Below are 16,005 nucleotides of genomic sequence, written 5' to 3' on the forward strand. Positions count from 1 at the left end.
ATTTGTATTTCCCTGAAGACAAGTGATGTGGAGCATTTTTTCAAGTGTCAGTTGGCCATTTGTGCGTCTTCTTTGGGGAAATAACTGTTCATGTCTTCTGTCCATTTCTTGACTGGATTATTTGTTCTTTTGGTGTTGTTTGACAAGTTCTTTAAAGAGTTTGGATACTAGCCCTTTATCTGATATGTCATTTGTGAATCTTCTCTCATATTCTGTAGTTGCCTTTTAGTTTTGTTGACTGTTTCCTTTGCTGTGCAAAAGCTTTTTATCTTGATGAGGTCCCAGTAGTTAATTTTTGCTTTTGTTTCCCTTGCCTTTAGAAATGTGACTTGCAAGAAGTTGCTGTGGCTGAAGTTGAAGGGTTTGCTGCCTATGTTCTTCTCTAGAATATATTTTTAAAAAATTTTATTTACTTATTTGACAGAGAGCGAGCGAGAGAGGGAACATGAGCAAGGGTAGCAGGAGAGGAAAAAGCAGGCTGCCCACTGTGCAGGGAGCCTGATGCAGGGTTCGATCCCAGGATCCTGGGATCATGACCTGAGCCAAAGGCAGATGCTTAACAACTGAGCCACCCAGCACCCCTAGGATTTTAATGGATTTCTGTCTCACATTTAGATTTTGTTTGTCTTTTAAAAACTGTATTTTACCTCAATTTTTAAAAGATAATTTAATTGTGTATAAAATTCCAAGTTGACCGTCCTTGTGATCATCATTGCTTTAAATATTATTTCTGCTCTCTGTCCATTCTGGGACTCCGATTACCCATATGTAAGACTGCTTGATACCATCCCACAGGTTACCGATGCTGTTAGTTTTTTTTTCAGTCTTTTTTTTTTTAATATATATTTTTCTAGTGTTTTATTTGTTGGTAGTTTCTATTGCACTGTGCACAGTTTCAATCTCAGGTTTCTTTCTTCTTCTTCTTCTTCTTCTTTCAATATTTTATTTATTTACTTGACGGAGAAAGAGTGCACAAGCAGGGAGAATGAGTAGCAGGCAGAGTGAGAGGGAGACAGAGCCCCAATAAGGACTTGTTTCAGGATCCTGGGATCATGACCTGAGCCAAAGACAGATGCCCAATGGACTGAGCCACCCAGACATCCCTAATCTCACATTTCTTTAGCAATGTTGTCTTTGCTGTTAATGTTAATCAGTGAATTTTTCTTTTGATAATATACTTCTGACTCTAGAAGTTTTGGGGCCTTTAAAAGTATCTTTTATTTCTCTTCTCAACTTGTTCATTTTTTCCCTTAAATACTAGAATATAGATGTAATAGCTGTTTTCAAATCCTTGTGTTCTAATGTTTTGTGTTCTATAATCCTTGTGTTCTATAGTTTTCTTTCTGTTTCTATTGATTAATTTATGGGTCACATGTTCCTACTTCTTGACAGTCTAGTAATTTTTAATTAATGCTAGACACTGCATATTTGATTTATTCAGAGTATCAATTTTGTTATCTTCCTTTAAAGAATGTTGGGCTTTGTTCTGGGAGACAATTAACTTGTCCTTGTTCAGCTTAATCTTTTCCAGTCTTACTGTAAAGCTTTATTAGGTCAGGCATAGTTAGCACTTACTTTAGGAATATTTTAGTTCCACTACTTTTGGGGTTAGTTTTACTTTAATTTTCACTAATTTTGGGCCTTTTAGGGTCCCTTCCGAATTCCCTGGATAGTCACTGAGAACTCTTCCCACTTGGTATTGGGAGTTTGATAGATTCTCATATCTGTGCCAATCTGGAAACCATTCTGCTCATAGATCCCTTGTTACTCTTGGCCTCTTATGGAAGTTCACTTTACACATAGACATATTCTATAGAGATTCCAGGTAATCTCAGTGGAGACTTTGAAGTTCTTTCTTTGTGTCTAACTACTTTCCTTTCTAGAAATGTTCCTTACAACCTCCAGATACTTGAAATACCCTGAACTTCAATCTCTGTTTCCTCAATTTAGTGAGACCTCCATGTTTGGGACCCTGCCACTCTCTGCACCAAACCCCATACCTGCTCTGTGGTCAGGAGTCTGCCTCTAATTAGAAACCTGGGCAATCATTGAGATGACCTCTTTAATTTCCCTTTTTTCATGGATCACAGTTTTGCATTTCTCATTATCTAGTGTCTGAAGCCTGTTTCATAAGTTTTGTCCATTGTTATACTTTTTTAAGGTGGAAGTTAGACTTGGTCTCTATTACTCCATCTTGGCCATCTCTGAATAAAACAAGACATCTCATGTAATAAAGAATTTAATTATTTGAATATTTAATCTGCATCAGTTCTGTCATCTTTGATTATTAAGGGTGTTTGAAGCTTATTTCTAGACTATAGTTTAGGAATTCATTGGAAGTTGACATTTTGGGTAAACCATCCTATCTCTCCTCTCTTCAGTTCAGAAATGTTTGTCCCATCCAAAATGTCATAAAGTTATATTCTTTCTACTGGTTTCAGCAGGACTTAGTGTCATTCTATGACTTAGTCTTAATAAAGATATAATAGTCCCATAGTTCTGTGGTTTTGAAGTTGGTATTGACAGAGGAATCAAGAGGCAAAAATGGTTGTCTTTTTTGATTGCAAATATAGTAGTCCCACTTTTTCATAGGGGATATATGTCTTAAGGTCCCCACTGGATACCTGATATGGTGGATAGGACTGAACTGTATGTTTTTTCCTATACATGCATACCTATCTGGATTATACACAGTAAAAGATTAATGCAATGATTGGTGATATAGTTAAACAATTAAAACAATATACTGTAATAAATGTATGTGGATGTGGTCTCTCTCTTTTTCAAAATATCTTAGTACTCTGTAATCTTTTGGTAAATACCTAGTAGCACAGGAACGCCTGGGTGGCTCAGTCAGTTAAGCGACTGCCTTTGGCTCAGGTCATGATCCCAGGGTCCTGGGATAGAGCCCTGCATCGGGCTCTCCACTCAGTGGGAAGCCTGCTTCTCCCTCTCCTTCTTTGATCTCTCTCACTTTCACTCTCTCTCAAATAAATAAATAAAATCTTAAGGAAAAAAAAATACCTAGTAGCACAATTGGTGGATCATAGGGTAGTTTTATTTTGAAAAGGGTAGATATACACTGATGTTTACAGGAGCATTATCTACAATAGCCAAATTATGGAAATTACCCAAATGTCCATTGGCTAATGGATGAGAAAAGAATATGTGGGGGGGTGTGTGTCACACACACACACACACACACACACATACACACACACACACACACAGGAATATTACTCAGCCATAGAAAGGATAAAATCTTGCCATTTGCAATGATACAGATGGAAGTGGAGAGAATTATGCTAAGTGAAGTAAGTCAGAGAATGAGAAATACCATATGATTTAACTCAAGTGGAATTTAAGAAACAAAATGAAGGATCACAGAGGGAAAAATGAGAGAGAAACCAAGAAACAGACTCTTAATTATAGAGAACAAACAGATGGTTACCAGAGGGGATCAAGGTAGGGGGATGAGTTAAATAGGTGGTCGAGATTAAGGAGTACACATGTCATGAACATCGAGTATTGTATGTAAGTGTTGAATCACCAAATTGTAGCCTGAAACTAATATTACATTGTGTATTAACTAACTAGAATTAAATAAAAATTTAGAAAAAAAGGAAAAAAACCCACAAATATCTTAGTATTCTTTACTCACCTGTCATTTTCTTGTGATGATGTGAGATGATAAAATGCCGACATGATGAAGTGAAGTGAGGTGAACAATGTAGATATTGTGACGTAGTGTGAGGTGACTAATGATCTTCTGATACCTCAGAAAGAGGTTTATCTGTTTCCAGACCACAGTTGACCGTTGGTAACTAAAACTACAGAAAGCAGGACCATGGATAAAGGAGGTGGGGGAGCCTATTGTACAGGTAACATTGTCTGATAGTTCCATCTAATCTTTTAGCAACTTGCCTATGTCTGCTAAGTAGCTGTGTGAACTTTTAGAAGTAACTTACTTTTATACCTCAGAGACCTTATCTTTATTTGTAAGTGTACTTACCTGGTAGAATGATTGTGAGGATTAAAGACTTAATATGTCAAGAGCTCAGAACCTAGTGATCACTTAATAAATGTTAGCTATTTTCTGGCTTCTTTACATATTTTTTTTTCTTAAAGCTTACGGCCCTACTTATACTTTTCAACCCTGTTTCCTGCTAATTAAGATTTTAATGAAGTAAGGTAATTAGGTCAAAAAGTATAGTAGATTCTAGGACAGGTTCAGGAAATATGTTAATACCTAGAGTTAGCTGAAAGTATACTGATGACATTGCATGATTGTAGAATGCATAGCAGCCTACCATACAATGTAACTTCAATAAGATGAAAACAGAGAGGGAGGCAAACCATTCAGACACGACAACTGGATATTTTAAAAAGTAAAAACTAAAGAATTTACTGTGAAAATTATAATAAATTGCTATCCCTTATTTTTGAGTAGTGCTTCAGTGTAGTTTTTCAGATACTATTTCAGTTGGCTCCTCTCCCTAAGCTATAGGATAATCAAGAGTTACTTTAAGGGGTGCCTGGCAGCTTAGTCTGTTAGGCAGACATTTTGGCGCAGGTGGTGATCTCAGAGTCCTGAGATCGAGCCCCACAAAACATTCCCCGCTCAGTGGGGAGTCTGCTCCTCCCCCTCCTTCCCCGCTCCACCCCCCACTCCGGTGCATGCTGTCTCTCTCTCTCTCCAAAAAAAAAAATCTTAGGAAAAAACACCAAAAACTTAGGGGTGCCTGGGTGGCTCAGTCAATTTAGCATCTGCCTTCAGCTCAGGTCATGATCTCAAGCTCCTAGGATGAAGCCCTGCATCAGGCTTCCTGCTTAGCAGGGAGTCAGCTTTCCCTCTGCCTGCTGCACCCCCAGCTTGTGCTCTCGGTCTCTCTCTCTCTCTCTTAAATAAATAAATAAATAAATAAATAAAATCTTTTAAAAAACAAAAGGAAAAAACAACAACAACAAAAAAACCCAGTCATTTTGAAAGGTAGGTTTCTACAATGAATTCTGGAACACTGAAAAGAAATGAGAAAAAAAGATCATTTGGATCACTAAAAAAAAAAAAAAAAAAAGGTTTCTGATTTTCATTAAAATATGATGACTTGCCCAGAATTATTATTTATATTTAGGAAGAAATTTAAATTGTTGAGTTTTTAAAGATTAAACTGTCCTGGCTGGTACAGCTTATTGATGTTTGTTTAACTTAAGATTTTAATTCCAATGTCTGTAATTCAGCAATAGCGATAACTTTGGTCTTGACAGCTTTCAGCTCTGGAATAGGAAATAACATATTTGATTTTCTGAGCCTTTTGGGCATCTAGTATTTTTGAACATTATACTAAAAAAATTAAGAAAAGACCTCTTAAAAAATAAACTGATAGTAAGGAAGTAAGAAGAATAAAAACATTTTTCTACATATTCTCCCTTCTTTTAAACTTATAAAACTCTTCATGTATTTAGTAAAAGACTCAGGTTAAATGAGCACTCGACCTCTAAGGGATAAGAAAGGTGGCATTTTTAATACTTCTAGTCAATTTTGAAAGGCAAATATTTTTATGATTAAAGAGTTTGGCAATTCAAATTATTACTGAAGTTTTTTGAATTAAAAAAGTGTATAATTTTGATTAGGATAAAAGAAGCTCCTTTCTAATTCAGTAAAAATGATACTTGAATACTTCTACCTTTAAATCAAGTTTATTACAGTTGGGGCTCTCACTTGGCCGGTTAGAACTGATCAAACGTAGCGTGTGTAATCTGTCAATTTTATTTTTTGGACTTTGTGCACTGGGGCTAAGTAGGCCCCAGTGGCTATGAATATGATGCATATTATTTAAATAAATGATATCATCTCCTACACAGCACTGCTGAACTATTTCATAATGGACAGCTGGACTGATCCAGGCCAACATAACGGGGAAGGGTTTGTCTTGAATGATCTGTCAGCCTCTTTGGCCCAGATCCTGCATTTCAAGGCTTTCCTTCTCTTCCTCTGGAACTGACTCTCCTCCATCCTTTTGTTCTAGTTCGTTTTGGCCAGATAGCATTTGGAGTGGTAATTCACAGTAAGCTCTCAGTAGCTTAGAATTATTTTCTCAGTGAATAAACTTATATTTATATATTTATATCTTAAAGAGGGTTTAGCAAAAGGGCACAGCCCCAAAGAACCCCAAATGGTAGAATTTTAGGTGTTAAATGGGGAGAATTTTTGGTCTTTGGGTATTGGAAGCCATGCTATACCCATTCTATGAATATTAGTAAGTGGCATGGGCTAATAAATCCAATCCTGTTGGTAAGGAAAAATATTACTAAGAATCCTGGAAAGAAATAGTGGATCATGAACTAACAACTGCCTAATTGAACCAATAATTATTGAATTCCGACTATATGCTCTAGTTTTCTTGCCCATCGTAGATTGTGGTGGCTACATTTTTAAAAGTCTAAGTCAAGATATATATAAAAAATCATTTTCAGATTTGTGTAGGTTTACATAGTCTTCATAGGAAATTAAACTTAAATTGGGGCACCTGGGTGGCTTAGTGGGCTAAGCCTCTGCCTTCAGCTCAGGTCATGATCTCAGGGTCCTGGGATCGAGCCCCATATGAGCCCCATATCGAGCCCCATATCGGGCTCTCTGCTCAGCAGGGAAACTGCTTCTCCCTCTCTCTCTGCCTGCCTCTCTGCGTGCTTGTGATCTCTCTCTGTCAAATAAATAAATAAAATCTTTAAAAAAAAACAATTTAAGTCAGTTCTACATATATTGTCTTAGTTTGGACTGCCTTATTATTATTATTATTATTTTTTATTGTGGCATCTTTGTCATCATAATAAGATGAAAACAGAGAGGGAGGCAAACCATTAGTTTGGACTGCTTTAAGAAAAGTGCCATAGGGGTGCCTGGGTGGCTCAATGGGTTAAAAGCCTCTGCCTTTGGCTCAGGTCATGATCCTGGAGTCCTGGGATTGAGCCCCACATCGGGTTCTCTGCTCATCAGGGAGCCTGCTTCCTCCTCTCTCTCTGTCTCTCTGCCTACTTGTGATCTCTGTCTGTCAAATAAATAAAATAAAATCTTAAAAAAAAAAAAGATAAATGCCATAGACAGGATGACTTAAACAGTAAACACTTAGTTTTCACTGTTCTGAAGTCTGGGAGGTCTAAGATGAAAGTGCTGACTGATTAGGTTCCTGGTGAGGGCCCTCTTCCTGGTTTACATATGGCTGTTTTCTTGCTATGCCCTCACATGCCGGAGAGAAGCGGCAAGTTCTTTGGTGTCTCTTCTTAGAAGGACACTACTCCTGTATGAGGGTCCCATCTTCATGACTTAATTGCCTCCCATAGGCCCAGTCTCCAAACACCATCCTGCTGGGGGTTAGGGTTTCAACATATGAATATGGGCGGGGGGCACAAACATGTGGTCCAAAATCTAAATATTTTCCTGATACAAAACCCTGGTCTCATGGTTGCCTTGGGCAGTACATTGTGGTTAAGAGCACCGGTCTTAGGGCACCTGGGTGGCTCAGTGGGTTAAGCCGCTGCCTTTGGCTCAGGTCATGATCTTAGGGTCCTGGGATCGAGTCCCGCATCCGGCTCCCTGCTCAGCAGGGAGCCTGCTTCCCTCTCTCTCTCTGCCTGCCTCTCTGCCTACTGTGATCTCTCTCTGTCAAATAAATAAATAAAATCTTAAAAAAAAAAATAAGCACCGGTCTTAGAGTCCAGCAGATGCTGAGAAAGTGATCATTCTGAACTTGCTTTTTGCCAAATGCAGATAGTAATAGATCCATTCTCCTATGACAGTTATGAAGATTCAGTCCTATAAGGATATCCTATGTGTCATCTAGTATGATGCCAGAAACAAGGGAAATGCTCACTAAATTGTAGTTATTCTAATATGTTAATGTTACTATTTAATCAAAAATACTGCTTATGGGGGCATCTCTTGTATGGGAGAAAGGAGTCGAAGAAATGGTAGGAATAAAAATTAGCATAAACAAATTCGGGAGCTACTTTGTTGGTCAGTCACAGGGAGTGGAACAGCTGGTACAAGGCAGGGAGAAAAATACATAGCATGGAGCCAGCTGCAAGGGGGCGTCAAGAAGGATGTGAACATAGCAGGCATGTGACTAAGGGAAGTTCAAGGTTTTTTTTTGTTGTTTTGTTTTGTTTAAGTTTTTTTTATTTATTTGACAGAGATCACAAGTAGGCAGAGAGACAGGCAGAGAGAGAGGAAGGGAAGCAGGCTCCCTGCTGAGCAGAGAGCCTGATGCGGGGCTCGATCCCAGGACCTTGGGATCATGACTTGAGCCAAAGGCAGAGGCTTTAACCCACTGAGCCACCCAGGCGCCCCAAGTTCAAGGTTTTTGTCAGAACAGTCACTCTGCTGCTAGCTGCCCTGTCCCTGGAAACCCCACCTTATGATAATGAAATTATAATAAGAAAGATGATGCCCAAATGGGGAAATTATAATTACAAGGGGTAGTCAGACATCCTTTAATCAGCTCCACTTTGTGAGAAAGCTGGGGGGGGGAAGTGGGGGATGGAGTAAGTAATGCAAAATGAACTCTTTTTTTTTAATTTTTATTTTTTATAAACATATATTTTTATCCCCAGGGGTACAGGTCTGTGAATCACCAGGTTTACACACTTTACAGCACTCACCAAAGCACATACCCTCCCCAATGTCCATAACCCCACCCCCTTCTCCCAAACCCCCTCCCCCCAGCAACCCTCAGTTTGTTTTGTGAGATTAAGAGTCACTTATGGTTTGTCTCCCTCCCAATCCCATCTTGTTTCATTTATTCTTCTCCTACCCACTTAAGCCCCCATGTTGCATCACCACTTCCTCATATCAGGGAGATCATATGATAGTTGTCTTTCTCTGCTTGACTTATTTCGCTAAGCATGATACGCTCTAGTTCCATCCATGTTGTCGCAAACGGCAAGATTTCATTTCTTTTGATGGCTGCATAGTATTCCATTGTATATATATACCACATCTTCTTGATCCATTCATCTGTTGATGGACATCTAGGTTCTTTCCATAGTTTGGCTATTGTGGTCATTGCTGCTATAAACATTCGGGTGCATGTGCCCCTTTGGATCACTACGTTTGTATCTTTAGGGTAAATACCCAGTAGTTCAATTGCTGGGTCATAGGGCAGTTCTATTTTCAACATTTTGAGGAACCTCCATGCTGTTTTCCAGAGTGGCTGCACCAGCTTGCATTCCCACCAACAGTGTAGGAGGGTTCCCCTTTCTCCGCATCCTTGCCAGCATCTGTCATTTCCTGACTTGTTGATTTTAGCCATTCTGACTGGTGTGAGGTGATATCTCATTGTGGTTTTGATTTGTATTTCCCTGATGCCGAATGATATGAAGCACTTTTCATGTGTCTGTTGGCCATCTGGATGTCTTCTTTGCAGAAATGTCTGTTCATGTCCTCTGCCCATTTCTTGATTGGATTATTTGTTCTTTGGGTGTTGAGTTTGCTAAGTTCTTTATAGATTTTGGACACTAGTCCTTTATCTGATATGTCGTTTGTAAATATCTTCTCCCATTCTGTCAGTTGTCTTTTGATTTTGTTAACTGTTTCCTTTGCTGTGCAAAAGCTTTTGATCTTGATGAAATCCCAATAGTTCATTTTTGCCCTTGCTTCCACTGCCTTTGGCGATGTTCCTAGGAAGATGTTGCTGTGGCTGAGGTCGAAGAGGTTGCTGCCTGTGTTCTCCTCAAGGATTTTGAAGGATACCTTTCTCACATTGAGGTCCTTCAACCATTTTGAGTCTATTTTTATGTGTGGTGTAAGGAAATGGTCCAATTTTATTTTTCTGCATGTGGCTGTCCAATTTTCCCCACACCATTTATTGAAGAGGCTGTCTTTTTTCCATTGGACATTCTTTCCTGCTTTGTCGAAGATTAGTTGACCATAAAGTTGAGGGTCTATTTCTGGGCTCTCTATTCTGTTCCATTGATCTATGTGTCTGTTTTTGTGCCAGTACCATGCTGTCTTGATGATGACAGCTTTGTAATAGAGCTTGAAGTCCGGAATTGTGATGCCACCAACTTTGGCTTTCTTTTTCAATATCCCTTTGGCTATTCGAGGTCTTTTCTGGTTCCATATAAATTTTAGAATTATTTGTTCCATTTCTTTGAAAAAGATGGATGGTACTTTGATAGGAATTGCATTAAATGTGTAGATTGCTTTAGGTAGCATAGACATTTTCACAATATTTATTCTTCCAATCCAGGAGCATGGAACATTTTTCCATTTCTTTGTGTCTTCCTCAATTTCTTTCATGAGTACTTTATAGTTTTCTGAGTATAGATTCTGTGCCTCTTTGGTTAGGTTTATTCCTAGGTATCTTATGGTTTTGGGTGCAATTGTAAATGGGATTGACTCCTTAATTTCTCTTTCTTCTGTCTTGTTGTTGGTGTAGAGAAATGCAACTGATTTCTGTGCATTGATTTTATATCCTAACACTTTACTGAATTCCTGTATAAGTTCTAGCAGTTTTGGAGTGGAGTCTTTTGGGTTTTCCACATATAGAATCATATCATCTGCGAAGAGTGATAATTTGACTTCTTCTTTGCCGATTTGGATGCCTTTAATTTCCTTTTGTTGTCTGATCGCTGAGGCTAGGACCTCTAGTACTATGTTGAATAGCAGTGGTGATAATGGACATCCCTGCCGTGTTCCTGACCTTAGCGGAAAAGCTTTCCGTTTTTCTCCATTGAGAATGATATTTGTGATGGGTTTTTCATAGATGGCTTTGATGATATTGAGGTATGTGCCCTCTATCCCTACCCTTTGAAGAGTTTTGATCAGGAAGGGATGCTGTACTTTGTCAAATGCTTTTTCAGCATCTATTGAGAGTATCGTATGGTTCTTGTTCTTTCTTTTATTGGTGTGTTGTATCACATTGACTGATTTGCGGATGTTGAACCAACCTTGCAGCCCTGGAATAAATCCCACTTGGTCGTGGTGAATAATCCTTTTAATGTACTGTTGAATCCTATTGGCTAGTATTTTGGTGAGAATTTTATCATCTGTGTTCATCAAGGATATTGGTCTATAGCTCTCTTTTTTGATGGGATCCTTGTCTGGTTTTGGGATCAAGGTGATGCTGGCCTCATAAAATGAGTTTGGAAGTTTTCCTTCCATTTCTATTTTTTGGAACAGTTTCAGGAGAATAGGAATTAGTTCTTCTTTAAATGTTTGGTAGAATTCCCCCGGGAAGCCGTCTGGCCCTGGGCTTTTGTTTGTTTGGAGGTTTTTAATGACTGTTTCAATCTCCTTACTGGTTATGGGTCTGTTCAGGCTTTCTATTTCTTCCTGGTTCAGTTGTGGTAGTTTATATGTTTCTAGGAATGCATCCATTTCTTCCAGATTGCCAAATTTGTTGGCATAGAGTTGCTCATAGTATGTTCTTATAATAGTTTGTATTTCTTTGGTGTTAGTTGTGATCTCTCCTCTTTCATTCATGATTTTATTTATTTGGGTCCTTTCTCTTTTCTTTTTGATAAGTCTGGCCAGGGGTTTATCAATTTTATTAATTCTTTCAAAGAACCAGCTCCTAGTTTTGTTGATTTGCTCTATTTTTTTTGGTTTCTATTTCATTGATTTCTGCTCTGATCTTTATGATTTCTCTTCTCCTGCTGGGCTTAGGGTTTCTTTCTTGTTCTTTCTCCAGCTCCTTTAGGTGTAGGATTAGATTGTGTACCTGAGACCTTTCTTGTTTCTTGAGAAAGGCTTGTACCGCTATATATTTCCCTCTCAGGACTGCCTTTGCTGTGTCCCACAGATTCTGAACCGTTGTATTTTCATTATCATTTGTTTCCATGATTTTTTTCAATTCTTCTTTAATTTCCCGGTTGACCCATTCATTCTTTAGACGGATGCTTTTTAGTCTCCATGTATTTGGGTTCTTTCCAAACTTCCTCTTGTGATTGAGTTCTAGCTTCAGAGCATTGTGGTCTGAAAATATGCAGGGAATGATCCCAATCTTTTGATACTGGTTGAGTCCTGATTTAGGACCGAGGATGTGATCTATTCTGGAGAATGTTCCATGTGCACTAGAGAAGAATGTGTATTCTGTTGCTTTGGGATGAAATGTTCTGAATATATCTGTGATGTCCATCTGGTCCAGTGTGTCGTTTAAGGCCTTTATTTCCTTGCTGATCTTTTGCTTGGATGATCTGTCCATTTCAGTGAGGGGAGTGTTAAAGTCCCCTACTATTATTATATTATTGTTTATGTGTTTCTTTGATTTTGTTATTAATTGGTTCATATAGTTGGCTGCTCCCACATTGGGGGCATAGATATTTAAAATTGTTAGATCTTCTTGTTGGACAGACCCTTTGAGTATGATATAGTGTCCTTCCTCATCTCTTATTATAGTCTTTGGCTTAAAGTCTAATTGATCTGATATAAGGATTGCCACTCCTGCTTTCTTCTGATGTCCATTAGCATGGTAAATTCTTTTCCACCCCCTCACTTTCAATCTGGAGGTGTCTTCGGGCTTAAAATGAGTTTCTTGGAGGCAACATATAGATGGGTTTTGTTTTTTTATCCATTCTGATACTCTGTGTCTTTTGATTGGGGCATTTAGCCCATTAACATTCAGGGTAACTATTGAGAGATATGAATTTAGTGCCATTGTATTGCCTGTAAGGTGACTGTTACTGTATATTGTCTCTGTTCCTTACTGATCTACCACTTGTAGGCTCTCTCTTTGCTTAGAGGACCCCTTTCAATATTTCCTGTAGAGCTGGTTTGGTGTTTGCAAATTCTTTCAGTTTTGTTTGTCCTGGAAGCTTTTAATTTCTCCTTCTATTTTCAATGATAGCCTAGCTGGATATAGTATTCTTGGCTGCATGTTTTTCTCGTTTAGTGCTCTGAAAATATCATGCCAGCTCTTTCTGGCCTGCCAGGTCTCTGTGGATAAGTCAGCTGCCAATCTAATATTTTTACCATTGTATGTTACAGACTTCTTTTCCCAGGCTGCTTTCAGGATTTTCTCTTTGTCACTAAGACTTGTAAATTTTACTATTAGGTGACGGGGTGTGGGCCTATTCTTATTGATTTTGAGGGGCATTCTCTGAACCTCCTGAATTTTGATGCTCGTTCCCTTTGCCTATTGGGGAAATTCTCCCCAATAATTCTCTCCAGTATACCTTCTGTTCCCCTCTCTCTTTCTTCTTCTTCTGGAATCCCAATTATTCTAATGTTGTTTTGTCTTATGGTGTCACTTATCTCTCGAATTCTGCCCTCGTGGTCCAGTAGCTGTTTGTCCCTCTTTTGCTCAGCTTCTTTATTCTCTGTCATTTGGTCTTCTATATCACTAATTCTTTCTTCTGCCTCATTTATCCTAGCAGTGAGAGCCTCCATTTTTGATTGCACCTCATTAATAGCTTTTTTTGATTTCAACTTGTTTAAATTTTAGTTCTTTTATTTCTCCAGAAAGGGCTTTTATATCTCCTGAGAGGGTTTCTCTAATATCTTCCATGCCTTTTTCGAGCCCGGCTAGAATTTTGAGAATTGTCATTCTGAACTCTAGATCTGACACATTACCAATATCTGTATTGATTAGGTCCCTAGCCTTTGGTACTGCCTCTTGTTCTTTTTTTTTGTGGTGAATTTTTCTGCCTTGTCATTTTGTCCAGATAAGAGTATATGAAGGAGCAAGTAAAATACTAAAGGAGTGGCAACAACCCCAGGAAAATATGCTTTAACTAAATCAGAAGAGATCCCAAATCGTGAGGGGGAGAAAGGGGATAAAAAGAGGTTCAAAAAGAAAGAAAGAAAAAAAAAGAAAAAAAAGAAAATGAATAAAGAAAAATATAAAAAAGAAAAAATATGTATATTAGATAAAGTAGTTAAAAAACGTTAAAAAAGAAAAGGGTAAAAGTTAAAACAAATTTTAGCAGAAGAAGAGAAAAAATAATGAAAATGAAAAAAATTAAATTAACTGCAAAACTAAAAAAAAATCATAGGGAGAAAGCCATGAATTCCGTGCTTTGCTTTCTCTTCCTCTGGAATTCTGCTGCTCTCCTTGGTATTGAAACCGCACTCCTTGGTAGGTGAACTTGGTCTTGGCTGGATTTCTTGTTGATCTTCTGGGGGAGGGGCCTGGTGTAGTGATTCTCAAGTGTCTTTGCCCCAGGTGGAATTGCACCGCCCTTACCAGGGGCCGGGCTGAGTAATCCGCTCGGGTTTGCTTTCAGGAGCTTTTGTTCCCTGAGCGCTTTCCGTAGAGTTCCGGAGGACGGGAATACAAATGGCGGCCTCCTGGTCTCCGGCCTGGAGGAGCCCAGAGCCCGGGGCCCCACTCCTCAGAGAATAGCGCCCAGTTGCTCCCATCTGCCTGACCTCCGGCCGCGCTCCGAGCTCACCGAGCCTGCGACCGGTTCAAGGTAACCCCCAGCTGTGAGCTTACTGTCGGCTCTGTCTCTGTAGCCGGTTTTCCTGTTCCAATACCCGCAAGCTCTGTGACACTCAGACACCCCCATCCTTCTGTGACCCTGTGGGACCTGAGGCCACGCTGATCCCGCATGGGCTTCGCCCCGGTTTAGCCTCTGGAGAGCTGTCCCTCAGCGGAACAGACTTTTAAAAGTCCTGATTTTGTGCTCCGTTGCTCCGCCGCTTGCCGGGAGCCGGCCCCTCCCCCCGGGGTCTATCTTCCCGTCGCTTTGGATTCACTTCTCCGCCGGTCCTACCTTTCAGAAAGTGGTTGTTTTTCTGTTTCCAGAATTGCTGTTCTTCTTCTCTTCGATCTGCCGATGGATTTGCAGGTGTTTGCAATCTTTAGATAAGGCATCTAGCTGATCTTCTGTTAGCTGATGTAGTCTCAGCCTGCTACTTCTCCGCCATCTTGACTCCTCCCCCACAAAATGAACTCTTGTAGGAAATTGACTTAATAACAAAAAGGGTGTGTGGAGACTGTTTTTTTTTTTCTAAATTAATTAATTTATTTTCAGAAAAAACAGTATTCATTATTTTTTCACCACACCCAGTGCTGCAGACTGTTGTTTAAGACCTTTGGATATTGCTAATTTCTTCCTTGACCTACTGACTCCCCTCGATTTGGCGCAAGTAATAAAGCACACAGGTGTCTGTGTTTTCCTGTTCTACTTATTGGCATTGTCAACTATTTAAAGAAACAGACGGAGAAAAGGTGAAAGTGTTTTCCTCTGATCCCTGGAGGAGGTTAGTGTGTTTCAGGGGAACCTCAGAGGACAGTTAGTGTTTTGTTCCTCATCCTTAACTTTGCCTGAAAAGGATGGGCCCACCCAGAACAAGGAATAGAGCAGGGAGTCAGTAATCATGACTTGTTTCATGTACATACACATGCACATATATGCATACATACGTGTATATAATGTGAGCTAATGTCTTTGGTAGGGCACATGGAACCATGATCCTTGGGCTTAGAATTTTGGATCTATTTGGAGAAAGTACACAGAACAGAATGGCATGAGCAGCACATCTATATGGTCAGTGTAATGTGGAGTAAAATTGCTTTCTGTGTCTTGCTGTTTAAGGGAATGTGTAAGTCAGGACGGATGAGTCAAAGACCTCATGTTTGTATTGCCTTAGAGTCTCCATTCCCCACAGCAAGTTGGTAAAGATGCAATAAACTCTTCTTTCTCTTGGTCCTTTTCAGACCTTTTCTCTGCTTACTTTGCATTTCAGCTTCTCTTGTCCTATCCCAGACACTAACACCTTGACCTCATTTCCTGCCTGTCTCTCTGGTCTGTCACTGCAGCATGGAGACATGTTTTATATTCATAAACTTGCCTTTTATATTTGGTTTCCTAGGAGACTTGCCATATTGTAGAAGTAGAGCTATAGCCATGGTATAAAGGTAAAGGGGGCAAGGTAGCAATGGTTCCAGACTTAACTCTTGATTTCTCTTATCCTTTAAGAGAAAACTCAAGACATCTGGAGACAGTTTATGTTCAGCCTTCTTCTAGCCTAGTCTAGAAAGTAAGTTTGAAATGGCTCAGTAG

The 16,005-nt window shown here is 39.3% G+C and overlaps 1 long non-coding RNA gene across 4 annotated transcripts in view; it reads left to right on the plus strand.

The window, feature by feature from the left end:
• Positions 1-3,814: 3,814 nt before the first annotated feature.
• LOC116579942 overlaps positions 3,815-16,005 on the plus strand; it is a 93,260-nt gene continuing 81,069 nt past the window's right edge. For all 4 annotated transcript variants that reach the window (XR_004281471.1, XR_004281470.1, XR_004281472.1 and 1 more), the window contains exon 1: positions 3,815-3,881. This is a non-coding gene — a long non-coding RNA (uncharacterized LOC116579942). The remainder of the gene's footprint in view (positions 3,882-16,005) is intronic.

The sequence above is a fragment of the Mustela erminea genome, chromosome 1, assembly GCF_009829155.1.
Source record: "Mustela erminea isolate mMusErm1 chromosome 1, mMusErm1.Pri, whole genome shotgun sequence".
In the NCBI taxonomy this organism is placed as follows: domain Eukaryota; kingdom Metazoa; phylum Chordata; class Mammalia; order Carnivora; family Mustelidae; genus Mustela; species Mustela erminea.